This window comes from Orycteropus afer, unplaced genomic scaffold (assembly GCF_000298275.1).
Source record: "Orycteropus afer afer isolate SDZICR_OR568_19922 unplaced genomic scaffold, OryAfe1.0 scaffold00191, whole genome shotgun sequence".
Taxonomy (NCBI): Eukaryota; Metazoa; Chordata; class Mammalia; order Tubulidentata; family Orycteropodidae; genus Orycteropus; species Orycteropus afer.
This window is the reverse complement of record NW_006921778.1, coordinates 6397167-6411043: the sequence shown is the minus strand read 5'-3', so window position 1 is coordinate 6411043 and position 13877 is coordinate 6397167. Positions and strand designations below refer to the sequence as shown.

At 39.1% G+C, this 13877-nt stretch overlaps 1 protein-coding gene across 1 annotated transcript in view; it reads right to left on the bottom strand.

Moving 5' to 3' along the window:
• Window positions 1-13877, bottom strand: part of TMEM232 (transmembrane protein 232) — a 438880-nt gene that overhangs the window by 180957 nt on the left and 244046 nt on the right. The window lies entirely within an intron of this gene.

Below are 13877 nucleotides of genomic sequence, written 5' to 3'. Positions count from 1 at the left end.
AATCTGGACTATATGAAGAAGAACATGACATCAAGATTGGAGAAGGACTCATTAACAACCTGCGATACACTGATGACACAACTTTGCATGCTGAAAGTGAGGCTGACTTGAAGCACTTACTGATGAAGATTGAAGAATATAGTCTGCAGTATGGATTATATCTCAATATAAAGAAAATAAAAATCCTCACAACTGGACCTGTAAGCAGCATCATGATAAATGGAGAAAAGATTGAAGTTGTCAAAGACTTCACATTGCTTGGTTCTATAATCGATGTCAATGGAAGCAGCACTCAGGACATCAGATGAGATATAGCACTAGGCAAGTTGGCTGCAAAAGACCTCTTTCAAGTGCTGAGGAGCAAACATGTCTCCTTGAGGACTCAGGTGCACCTGACACAAGCCACGGCATTTTCAATCGCCTCATATGCATGTGAAAGCTGGACAACGAATAAGGAAGACTGAAGAAGGGTTGATGCTTTTGAGTTGTGCTGTTGGCAAAGAATGCTGAAAGTACCATGTACTGCTGAAAGAACTAACAAATCTGCCCTGGAGGAAGTGCAGCCTAAATGCTCCTTGGAAGCGAGAAGGGCCGGACATCGTCTCACCTACTTTGGTCATGCTATCAGAAGGGACCATTCCTTGGAGAAGGATGTCATGCTTTGTAAGGTGGATGGTCAACAAAAGAGGGGAAGGCCGCTAACAAGATCAAATGACACAGTGGATCTAGCAATGGGCTCAAGTATAGGAGAGATCGTGGACCTGATGCGGAACCAGGTGGTGTTTTGTTCCACTGTGCATTGGGTCGCTATGAGTTGGAGACAACTCGAAGTCACCTAACAACAACTACAACATGGAAACTTTCCAAAATCAAATTGGGAATGAGAAACTCTTGGGTTGTTATCCCAACACTGTTGTACTGCTCCTTATCCCTGGGTGACATCCAACAGGCTTGCTAAATCATAGTTTCCTCAAATAAAAGGACATTGAACCAAATGGCTTCTGTGACTCTAGCAGAGAATGACTCTTGAAACTGATGACTGCTCTCCTCTTCTCTACTCTTGTTATGGTTGGCTGGTCTTGCTATAGGAACTTTCTAGCTTGTAGCCTAGAAATAAGCCCTGGCAGTGACCATGATTACTGGTTAGAAGAATAGAGAAGGAAAAGCAACATACTCTGGTAGTCTGAATCATTCATGTTGTTCACCATTGGAAGAAACAATATGTGTGGAGTACTCCAGATATTCCTCAATGGAGGCACTCAGTCAGTTATGCCAAGAGATTTGTAAGGCAGCTACCTGGCCAACTGACTGGAAGAGATCCATATCTGTGCCCATTCCAAAGAAAAGTGATCTCACAGAATGTGGAAATTATCAAACAATATCATTGCAATATCTCATGCAAGTAAAATCTTACTGAAGACAATTCAAAAATGGTTGCAGTCGTATATTGACAGAGAACTTCCAGAAATGCAAACTGGATTCAGAAGAGGATGTGGAACAAGGGATATAATTACTGATGACAGAGGATCTTGGCTGAAAGCAAAGAATACCAGAAAGATATTTACTTGTGTTTTATTGACTATGCAAAAGCATTTGATTTTGTGGATCATAATAAATTGTGGATAACATTGAGAAGAATGGGAATTCCAGAATACTTAATTGTACTCATGAGGAACCTGTACATAGACCAAGAGGCTGTTGTTCGAACAGAAAAATGGGAACACTACATGGTTTAAACACAAGAAGGGAGTGTGTCAGGGTTATATCCTTTCACCATACTTATTCAATCTGTATGCTGAGCAAATAATCCGAGAAGCTGGACTGTATGAAGAAAAACATGGCATCAGGATTGGAGGAAGAATCACTAACAACCTGTGATACACTGATGACACAATTTTGCTTACTGAAAGTGAGGATGACTTGAAGCACTTACTGATGAAGATTGAAGACAACAGTCTGCAGTATGGATTACATCTCAATATAAAGAAAACAAAAATCCTCACAACTGGACCTATAACAGCATTACAATAAATGGAGAAAAGATTGAAATTGTCAAAGACTTCACATTGCTTCTACAATCAACACCAATGGAAGCAGCAGTCAGGACATCAGACAATGTACAGCACTGTGCAAATCGGCTGCAAAGGACCTCTTTCAAGAGCTGAAGAGCAAAGATGTCTCCTTGAGGACTAAGGTGTGCCTGACATAAGCCATGGTATTTTCAATCACCTCATATGCATGTGAGAGCTGGACAATGAATAAGGAAGACAGAAGAAGAATTGATGCTTTTGAGCTGTGGTTTTGGCAAAGAATTCTGAAAGTACCATGGATTGCTACAAGAACTAACAGGTCTGTCCTGGAGGAAGTGCAGCCGGAATGCTCCTTTGAGGCGAGAATGACCAGACTTCGACTCACATATGTTGGTCATGTTGTCAAAAGGGACCATTCCCTGGAGAATGATGTCATGCTTGGTAAGGTGGAGGGTCAATGAAAGAGGGGAAGGCCCTCAACGAGATGGATTGACACAGTGGCAGCAGAGATGGGTTCAAGTATAGTAAGAATCATGGAGCTGGCTTAGGACTGGGCGGTGTTTCGTTCTGCTGTGCATAGGGTTGCTATGTGTTGGACATGACTCAATGGCACCTAACAACAACAACAACTCCAGGTATCCTCAAATACACGTACTTAGGTTCACAAAATTACACAAAACTGGAATATCCTCAGTTGTTATTCTCTCTTTATCTCTCTTTCTCTTCTTTTTATTTCACTGAAGATTCTGTCTAGGATTTGGAAGGGGGGATTGGGAGTGGAGGATGGTAATGGAGTAGGGAGAATGAGAGGTGAGAGGTATCTGTATCCCTTGTATCCCTGGCTGGCCTGCAATGCTTCCTACTTGCTTGTCCAAATTAGGCTTGCATATCTAATTTCTTGATTTATTATTATTAGGAAAACACACAGGTTGTTTATTGTTCTAGGCTAGTTTCACTCTTAAAGTCTCCCTAATAATAATTTTTTTTTTTCTTCCAAGACAATGCCAACGACAGCAAACTTTCATAACTAGAAATGACTAAAAGTTTATACAAATGACTAGTTTACTTTCTATAACACTTTACAGATACCAGTGGATGTTAAATTGATCGATTTTTTCACTGTCCTTTTTTTTCTGGTTGTGTGTGTGTGTGTGTGTATGTGTACCTCTTCTTCCTCATATCATTAAGTCTAAATATTTAAAAAATCTACTTGAACTTTAACATATTATTACATTTTATGGCCTATTTTACCCCGCATCAGTTTACTCACAACAGAATCAAAATGCAAATGAACTAAGAAAGCAGTATTAGATGTGGTGTCCCACACACTGAAGTGAAAATATGTCAATTATCCCACTGTTGTGAGTCACTGAAATAGCCAAATAGTATTATTCAAATTCTACAGGGAATTTCAGGGGTTTGAATTACCCACTTTTGCTGTCTATGTTAATCAAATTAACTTCCCCTTGTCCAATTGTCATTCATGCTGGAACATACAGCCATAATTTAAGGTGAAAGATATGGAGCAGCTTTCTGACAGTGCGGCTTGCTCAACAACAAAGCATGTGAACATTGAATGATTCTGAATTCTGATTGGAAACCCCATTGAGTCAGGGTTGGATTAGATGCACTTCTGACTTTGGGAAGAAAACAGAGAAAATATCTTCTTGAAAACACTTTTACTCCTTCCATTTATTTAAGTATATTCATTCTTCAATATATATTGTTCTGTCTAGATGTCTTCCCAAAAGCAATTATGTTTCTCTCTTTCATATTTTCTAGCAAAATTACCACTACCTTGGGTCTATCACTTTATCATACTCCTGAACATATCTTACCTAGTGGTAATAAAACTCTGAAATACAGGGCTAAAAGTTACTGCTTACTGAGCCAGAGTGGAAGAATTTACAATAATACTACTCACTGGGCCTATCCTAACTCATGTGTAATATGGATGGATTTTTGCCTTCCAGAATTTTGAGATTTTTACAATATTGGGATTATTAATAGAATACTACATGGAATTGAACAAGAGAGGGGAAAAGACAGCTGGCGAATTATTTTATGAGCCTCTTTCTTTTGATATGCATACACTTGTCACAGACTCCCCACGCTTGATATCAGTATGCCTAACATGTGGTTGATTTTTTGGCCAGCTGTGTTTAGAATTCTTTGTGACAGCAGTGCTATGTGATGACTGAGAACAACTAGAATGAATATGAAGAAGTTTTTCTAAAACAAGACAGGGTCTTGCTGATGGATTTAGGAACTCTGGGCTTGTTCTGTTGTTTTTGCTATTGCTGCTGTCACTTGCACTACTACCTAATTCCATCACCTTCACCACTATTACTGCGATATATTGACATACTGAGAACAAACCTAGAAAGACTGGCTTAATCCTACTAATACTTGACTAAGTGACACATCCAAACCATACTCACTGTCATCGAGTCGATCCTGACTCAGTGACCCCTCCTTGGGTTTCTGAGGTGGTATCTCTACAGAAGTAGATTGCCCAACCTTCTTTCTGAGGAATGGCTGGTGGGTTTGAATTGCCAACCTTCTGGTTAGCAGTCAAATGCCTTAGGCATTAGGCCAATATTAGTGTTTGTGGTAGGTAAGTTTGTATGGCAGATTGACTAGGCCATGATTTTGAGTGGCTTGGCAGCTGGATATAGTTATTCCTTGTGATGAGACTGTATGTGATATTATCACCTCCATGGTGGAATCTGCTGTGAGCAGCTAATTAGTTGAAGAGGAGTTGCTTTCAGAATGTGACCTGCTTCCAGTATAGAAAGAGAAGCTTTGGAAAAGGTCTTTGGCTTTTTGGCTCATTGGGGATCCTACATTTGGCCTATCTTCATCTCCTGTTTCTGGACTTGAAACAGTGGCCTGATGAGTTGAATGCTGATCTTGGGATTGTTGCCTTTGCAGCCTGTGAGCAAACAGTCTGTCATTTTACCTGCTGTTCTTGGATTTGTGTGAGTCAGGAGACACCTCCAGCTTGCCCCAGTGAACTTGGAAGGCAGAGTTGAGGCCCGATATAGAGGGGCTTCCACCCAGTCTCTAGAACCAGCACCCTGAATTTGAACTTTTAGCCTCCTAAACGACAAGAGAATAAATTTCTGTTTGTTAAAGCCATATAATTGTGTTATTTTGTTATAGCAGCACTGGAAAACTAAGACAGTGCTGTTGCTAGGTGCTGTCAAATCAGTTCTGACCCATAGCAACCCTATGCACAACAGAACAAAACACTGCCCAGGTCTGTGCTAGCCTCCAAATCATTGCTACATTTGAGTCCATTGTTGCAGCTGCTTTGTCAGTCTCATTGAGGTGAGGGTCTTTCTCTTTTTTGCTGACTCTCTACCAAGCATGATATCCTTCTCATGACTGATCCTCATGGTAATATATACAAAGTACATAAGATGAAGTCTTATCATCCTCTCTTCTAAGGAACATTCTGGCAGTACTTCTTCCAAGACATATTTGTTCATTCTTTAGGCAATCCATGGTATAGTTATTATTCTTTGTCAATACCATAATTCAAAGGCATCAATTATTCTTCAGTCATTCTTACTCTTTACTCAACTTTCACATGCATATGAGGCAATTGAAAATACCATGACTTGTGTCAGGTGCATTTTAGTTCTCAAAGTGACATCTTTGTGTTTTCACAATTTAAAAAGTCTTTTACAACAGATTTGCCAGATGCAGTATGTCATTTGATTTCTCGACTACTGCTTCCATAGATGTTGATTGTGGATCTAAGTAAAATTAAATCCTTGGAAACTTTAATCTTTTCTCCATTTGTCATGATGTTGCTTACTGGTCCAGTTGTGAGCATTTTTGTTGTCTTTGTGTTGAGGTGTAATCCATATGGAAGGCTATAGTCTAATTTTCATCAGTAAGTAAGAATTTTCATCAGTTCTTCTTCACTCATTTGTCAATTAATCATATTGTGGTGATTGCATGTTGCTGTGATTTTAGAAGGTATGGCACTGGTATTTCAAATACCAGCAAGGTTACTCGTGGTGGACAGGTATCTACTACACTTCCAGACTAAGACAGACTGGGAAGAAGGATCTGACAATTTGGAAATAATTCCCCAGTAAATAACTCATGAATAGCAGCAGAGGACAATAGGCTGAACATTAATCAAGAGGTGCCTGGTCTACGTTCTATAAGACCCACTGCTGTGGAGTCGTATCCAACTCATAGCGACCCCTCCTTATGTTTCTGAGGCAGTATTACTACAGAAGTAGACTGCCCAACCATCCTTCTGAGGAGTGGCTGGTGGGTTTGAACCACCAGCCTTCTGGTTAGCCATCAAATGCCTTAGGCACTATGCCACCAGAGCTCCCTGTCTAAGCCCACAAGATGTGTCACTTTGCTATTACCAGACTCATCTCTACTAACTAGATATGATTCTATCAGGAAAGTTGTTGGGCCCCATATGGAGTTTACCTTTAATTGTCCTTCTTCCTATATATTCTCTAGGGAGAGAAGGTAGGTGTTACCAGAATAAGAACCATGGGCATTTCGGAATTTGTGAGAATGAATATCTCAAATTTTAAAACAAATACTTTTAAGTAGGACTCCTAGAAATCCTAAAGGGAATTTCAAGGGTTTGAATTACCTACTGCTGGCTGTAACACAGGCCATTTCTAGCCCACCAAGAAAAGAAGCTAGTGAAAACTATTTTATTTGACTTATTTTTTTTAATTTTGCTGATTCACTTATCTTAATCTCTCCTTGCTTGATATCAATATGTTTATTAGAGATTGATTTTTCATCCAGCTGTCCTTAGAATTCTTTGTGACAAGGTTTCTCCATAAATGGTTTAGTAAAATTTCAATGCCTAATATAAGCTCTTCTTTAAATAGCTTTATGCAAAAAAAGAAAGAAGGAAAGAATAAAGACCACTTGACATTAGTTCTGGCTTTACAAGACTCAGGGTAGTGAACTATTGTGAACAGCCAAGAATTTAATGACATATCACTTCAAATATGATGGATGATTAGCAATTACTGATCTTATATTACAGTGACAGAGTTGGCATTGAAAGTGGAAGCTATTCAGAATGATAAATGGATATGACAATTTATTAAAGATAGAAGGCATGATTAGTGCTGGATGTTGATATACCATTTTAAGGAGGAGGTGGAAGATAAAAGGAAAAAATATGAAATGAAAAGGGAATTTGGAATGTGAAAACTAATATTTTTGAAGAAACACTTATCTGCAGTACACAACTTTATAAATGAAGAAATTCTAGAAATGTAGCACTAATAAAGTTTAGAGATAATGAAGACATGCATGAACAGAAGTCTTTCTGATTTTAATACATTCATGGCACCATTTCCAATTCTCCTGATTGGTGTCTTCCATCACATCCTCTGGTCATTGTCATCCACCATCAGGCTTCATATTGCATAGCCTCTGAAGTCTGTTTGAAGAACAGGTTCAAAGACATCAATCTTACAAGAAGACTTTGCTGCACTCCTTGTCATGAACATTTTTACAAGAAATCTGGTTAACTTGTATTGGCTGAGTTTTATTTTCTCAAATAAAAGTGGAGGAGATGAACTCTGGTGGTGCAGTGCCTAAGGCATTTGAATGCTAACCAGAAGGCTGGCAGTTCAAACCAACCAGCTGCTCCATGGAAGGCTGTTGTTGTTAAGTGCTGCCAAGTTGGCTCAAACACATAGTGACCCTAACAAACCAATCCCACTGCTATTGAGTCTATTCTGACTCATAGCAACACCCATTGGGCTTCCAAGGTGGTAAATCTTTACAGAAGTAGCACTATCTTCCTTCCATGGAGCAGCTGGTTGGTTTGAACTGCCAGCCTTCTGGTTAGCATTCAAATGCCTTAGGCACTGCACCACCAGAGCTCCTTAGCGCCCTACATACAACAGAATAAAACACAGCCCAGGCCTGCAACATCCTCATATTTGCCATACTTGAGCCCACAGTTGCAGCCTCTATGTCAACCCATCTCATTTATGGTTTTCCCCTTTCTCACTGACACTCTACTTTACCAAGCATTATATCCTTCTCCAGGAAGTCGTCCCTTCTGACAACATGACCAAAGTATGTAAAATGAGTCTAGCCATTCTCACTTATAAGGAATATTCTGGCTTTACTTCTTCCAAACAGATTTGTTCATTTTTCTGGCAGTCCTTGTTATTTCCAGTATACTTCACCAACATCACAATTTAAAGGCTTCAACCCTCCTCTAGTATTCCTTATTCATTGTCTAGCTTTCACATGCATATGAGGCTATCAAAAATGCTATGGCTTGGGTCAGGTGCACCTTGATGACTCAAGCCATGTCATCAAAGTGACATCTTCTTCCTCAGCTCTATAAAGAGGTCTTTTGCAGCAGATTTGTCCAATGCAATACGACATCTGATTTCTTGAGTGCTGCTTCAATGGTCATTGATTGTGGATCCAAGTAAAATGAAATCCCTGACAACTTCAATCTTTTCTCCATTTATTTTGATGTTTATTGGTTCAGTTGTAAGGATTCTTGCTTTCTTTATGTTGAGGTGTACTCCATCTTGAAGATCACAGTCTTGGATCTTCATCAATAAGTGCTTCAAATCTTCTTCACTTTCAGCAAGGGTGTGTCATCTACACATTGCAAGTTGTTAGTGAGTATTCCTCCAATCCTAAAGACACATTCTTCTTCATATAGTCCAGCTTAGATTATTTTCTGCATTTATAGGCTATGGTGAAAAGATACAAACCCCAATGTACATCTTTTCTTTGAACAATTCCTTCTTTTCAATGTACAGGTTCCTCATGAGCACAATTAAGTGATCTGGAATTCTTTTTATAGGCAGTGCTATCCATAATTTGTTATGATTTTAAAAAGTCAAATTTATTTGCATAGTAAATAAAACACAGGTAAAAATCTTTCTCGTATTCTTTGCTTTTAGCCAAGTTCCACTTGACATCAGCAATGACATCCTGCATTCCACACTCTCTTCTGAATCTTGACTTTTCCTGCCAATATACTGCTGCAACTGTTTTTTTTTTTTTTTTAATTATCTGCAGCAAAATTGTACTTACATGTTGTATTATTGATATGGTTTGATAATCTCCACATTCTGTTGGACTACTGTTCTTTGGAATGAGCACAAATATGTATCTCTTCCAGTTGGCTGACAAGGTAGCTATCTTGTAAATTTCTCAGCATGAACGAGCAGCTCCAATGCTGCATCTACTTGTTAAGCCTCTCAATGGATATTTCACAATTCCTGAATCCTTGTTTTTATCCATTTCCTTCAGTGCAGCTTGGACTTCTTTCTTCAATACCATTTGTTTTAGGTGCCTGGTGCCTCTCTGACAGGAATATAGCACAAATGGGATGGCTTTAACAAACAAGAGTTTAATCTCTTACAATTTTGAAGGTTAGAAGTCTGAGTTCCAGGTGCCAGGTTCTAGGGGCTGGGTGAAAGCCCCTCAACCTGGGTTTCAGCCCACTGAAGTTAGAGGCATCTCATTACTCAGGTAGCTGTTGGCTGCTGAGGCTGACAAACCCAAGATTGACAAGTGAAAAGGTATGGTTCTGATATTACCAAATCACATGTCAGGCCATTAATTCAAGTCCAGTAAAAGCCCCAAGATTGACAGGGCAACATGGCAGGCTGCTGAAAAATTGCATGTTATGTACTGGAAGCAGCCCATATCCCTCCTCTGCTGCTCCAGTAGATTCCACCATGGAGTTAATTATCAATCTCACCATGGGGAATAACTACATCCAGCTGCCCAGCCACTCAACCAGGCCTAGCCAAGTTGACACACAAACTTAATCACCACACCATTGCTTCTTGATCATATACTACCACCTGAAATGGTTGAACATTGACCAATTATTTTTGGTACAGTAACTCTGTGTATTCTTCCCATCTTCTTTTGATGCATCCTGCATCATTCAATATTTTTCCCATTGTTGTTATTAGGTGCCATTGAGTTGAGCAACCCTATGTATAACAGAGCAAAGCACGGCCCAGTCCATGTGCCATCCTCACAATCTTTGCTATGCTTGAGCTCATCATTGTAGCCACTGTCTCTACCCATCATGTTAAAGGCTTCCCCTTTGTGGCTGACTTTCTACTTTGCTGAGCATGATTTGCTTCTCCAGGGAATGGTCCCTTCTGACAACATGATCAATGTAGGTGAGACAAGGCCATTCTCGCTTCTGTGGAGCATTACAGCTGTACTTCTCCCAGGACAGATTTGTTTGTTCTTCAGGCAATGCATGCTATTTTTAGTATCTTTTGTCAACACCAAAATTCAAAGGCATCAACTCTTCTTCCATCTTCCTTATTGATTGTGTAGCTTTTTATTTATAGTATCCAATATTGCAACCAAGCCTTGAAGGTTTTTTTTTTTTTTTTCCAGTTCTTTAACTTTAAGAAATGCCCATAGTTTTATTTCCTTTTGTTTTTCTAATTTAGGTCTTTGCACATTTCATTGTAATATTTTACTTTGTCTTCTCAAGCTGCCCTTTGAAATCTTCCATTCAGCTCTTTTATATAATCTTCTCTTCCATTTGCTTTAGCTACTCTCTATTCAAGAGCAAGTTTCAGAGTCTCTTCTGACATCAGTTGTGGCCTTTTCTTCCTTTCTTGTCTTTTTAATGACTTTTTGCTTGCCTCCTCTATGATGTTGTTGATGTCATCCCACAACTCACCTGGCCTTTGATCATTGGTGTTCAATGCACCAAATGATCTCTAAATTCAAGTGAGATATAATCAAGGTCATATTTTGGGTCTCATGAACTTATTTCAGTTTTCTTCAGCTTCAATTTAAACTTGCATATGAGCAATAGATGGTCTGTTCCACAGTCATGCACCTGGCCTTGTTCTAACTGATGTTATTGAGCTTCTCCATGGTCTTTTTCCAAGATGTGGTTGGTTTGATTCTTGTGTATGCCATCTGCAAGGTCCAGGAGTATAATCATCATTTATGTTTTTGAAAAAGGCATTTGCAATGAATAAGTCGTTAGTGTAGGAAAATTCTATCATGTGATCTTGGGCATCATTTGTTTCACCAAGGCCATATTTCCCAACTACCAATGTTTATTTGTTTCCAACTTTTGCATTCTAATCACCAGTAATTAGAAATACATTCTGAGTACATATTCAATCAATTTCAGAGTGCAGAAGGTGGTAAAAAATAATTTCAATTTTCTCATCTTTGCCTTTAGTGGTTGATGCAAAAGTTTGAAGAATGGTAGTATTAAATGGTCTTCCTTGTAGGCATATGCATATAGTCCTATCACTGACAGGTGCACTGATGGCACAGTGCCTAAGGCATTTGACTGCTAACCAGAAGGCTAGTGGTTGAAACCCACCAGCCACTCCTGGGAAGGAAGGTTGGGCAATCTACTCCCATAGAGATACCACCTCAGAAACCCAAGGAGGGGTCGCTAAGAGTTGAAACTGACTTGACGACAGTGGGTTTTGAGTTTAGACAGCTTTCTACTTCAGGAGAGATCTTGACATGTTCTTTTGACCATGAATGCAATAACATTCCTCTTCAATTTCCCATTTTTGTCATAGTAGACCATACAATTATCTCATACAAAATTGAAAATACCAGTCTATTTCAGCTCACTAATGCCTAGGATATTGATCTTTATGCTTTCCTTTTCATTTTGACAACTTCCAATTTTCCTGGATTCACATTTTGTATACTCCACATTCTAATTACTAATGAATATTTTCAGCTGTTTCATCTCATTTTGGGTCATGCCACACCAGCAAATGAAGGTCTCAAAAGTTTTACTTCAGTCACATCATTAAGGTTGAGTCTAATTTTAGGAGGCAGCCCTTCCCCAATCGTATTTTGAATGCCTTCCAACCTCAGGGACTCATCTTCCAGAACTATATCAGACAATGTTCAAGGGTTATTCATAAAGTTTTCCAGTAATATATCAGTGTTTCACTGCTATTTATAAGGTTTTCAGTGTCCACTTTTTTTTTTTTTTTTTTTTAAGAGGGATTCATTTTTGGCACAATACCAGACAATGTTTCACTGCTATTCATTAGGTTTTTTTTTTTTTTTTTTTTCAGAAGTGGATGGTCTTGTCCTTCTTCCCAATCTATCTTATTCTGGAGACTCTGCTGCAACTACCATGGGTCTACCATGGGTGGGTGACCTTGTTGGTATTTGAAATACTGGTGTTTCCAGCATCACCACAACATGCAAGACACCACAGTACAACAAATGTGAGTGATGGCATAAAATTTTCACATTGAATCTGGTTAACGTGTGTTGGCTAAGTTTTATTTTTTTCAAATAAAAATGAACATAAAGTACTAGGACTAAAAATCTATGGAAAGAAAGAGTAATCCCCAAAATACATAACCTTGTCCCTAGTTTGATGGATAAGCTAATAAAAGAGATATACTAAACCAATGCTAGTAATATAATTTTTTTTTTCAAACAAATGATCTTTTAAAAAAGTGGTCTTTTAATAAAATTTAGAAAGTTAGTAAAATGTTAAAATCAATGCCTATGAAAGATGCAGAAAGACCATTTAGTTTCCCCTCTGGGTAACATTTTGCTTTTACAGCTGCTTGGTATTTGGGTACTTACATACATTTCATTTCAAAAAACCAAATCCATTGTCTTCCTTCTGAGGAGTCGCTGGTGGGTTTGAACCTCCAGCCTTCTGATTAGCAATCAAATGCCTTAGGTACTACACAACAGAAATAAATTTGAGCTCTGGTGGCTCAGTGCCTAAGACATTTGACTGCTAACCAGAAGGCTGGAAGTTCAACCCACCAGCCATTCCTTGGAAGGAAGGTTGGGCAATCTACTTCCATAGTGATACTGCCTCAGAAACCCAAGAAGGGGTCTCTATGAGTCAGGTCCAACTTCACGCCAGTGTGTTTTGTTTGTTTGTTTGGTTGGTTGATTGGTTGGTTAATGAAATATAAGGGAGCTCTGGTGGCATAGCACCTAAGGCATCATGTCACCTAAGGCGCTATGCCACCAGAGCCCCTTATATTCCATTGTTGTTGTTGTTATGTGTCATCGAGTGGGACCCGACTCATAGTGACCCGTCCTTGGGTTTCCAAGGCAGTATTACTATGGAAGTAGATTGTCCAACCTTCCTTCTGAGGAGTGGCTGGTGGGTTTGAACTTACAGCCTTCTGGTTAGCAGTCAAGTGCCTTAGGCACTATTTCTGTTGTGTAGCGCCTAAGGCATTTGACTGCTAACTAGAAGGCTGGCGGTTCAAACCCACCAGCCACTCCTGGGAAGGAACGTTGGACAATCTATTTCCATAGTGATACTGCCTCAGAAACCTAAGGACGGGTCACTATGAGTCAGATCCGACTCCACGGCAGTACGTTGCATTGGGTTATACCAAGAAATGTGTAGAAGTATGTATATTATGTAAGTTTACTATATTGCTGTCCCTCACAAACAATGCATCTTGTCTGTGAACTTGGAAAGCTTCATGTACTGGTTTGACACAATGCATTTTTTTTAATTTTTCATTAGGCTGATAGTGTAAGTGCTTTTTGAGTATAGTTCATATATGAATATGTCTTTGTAATTATTTTCTCTCTCACATTCAGATTGTGGCCTGAGCACAAAAAGAGGGCCATTCTATCACTATCCAAGTATATTATTTTTTAAAAAGTCCTCCTGACCCATCCTTGCAATCCATTCTATTATCCATACTTTATTTAAAAAAAAAAAAAAAAAAAATCACTGCTATGTCAGATTTTAAGGTTAACACTGTTGTTGTTTGCTGTCAAGTCAGACCCGACTCATAGCGACCCCTCCTTGGGTTTCCGAGGCGGTACCACTACGGAAGT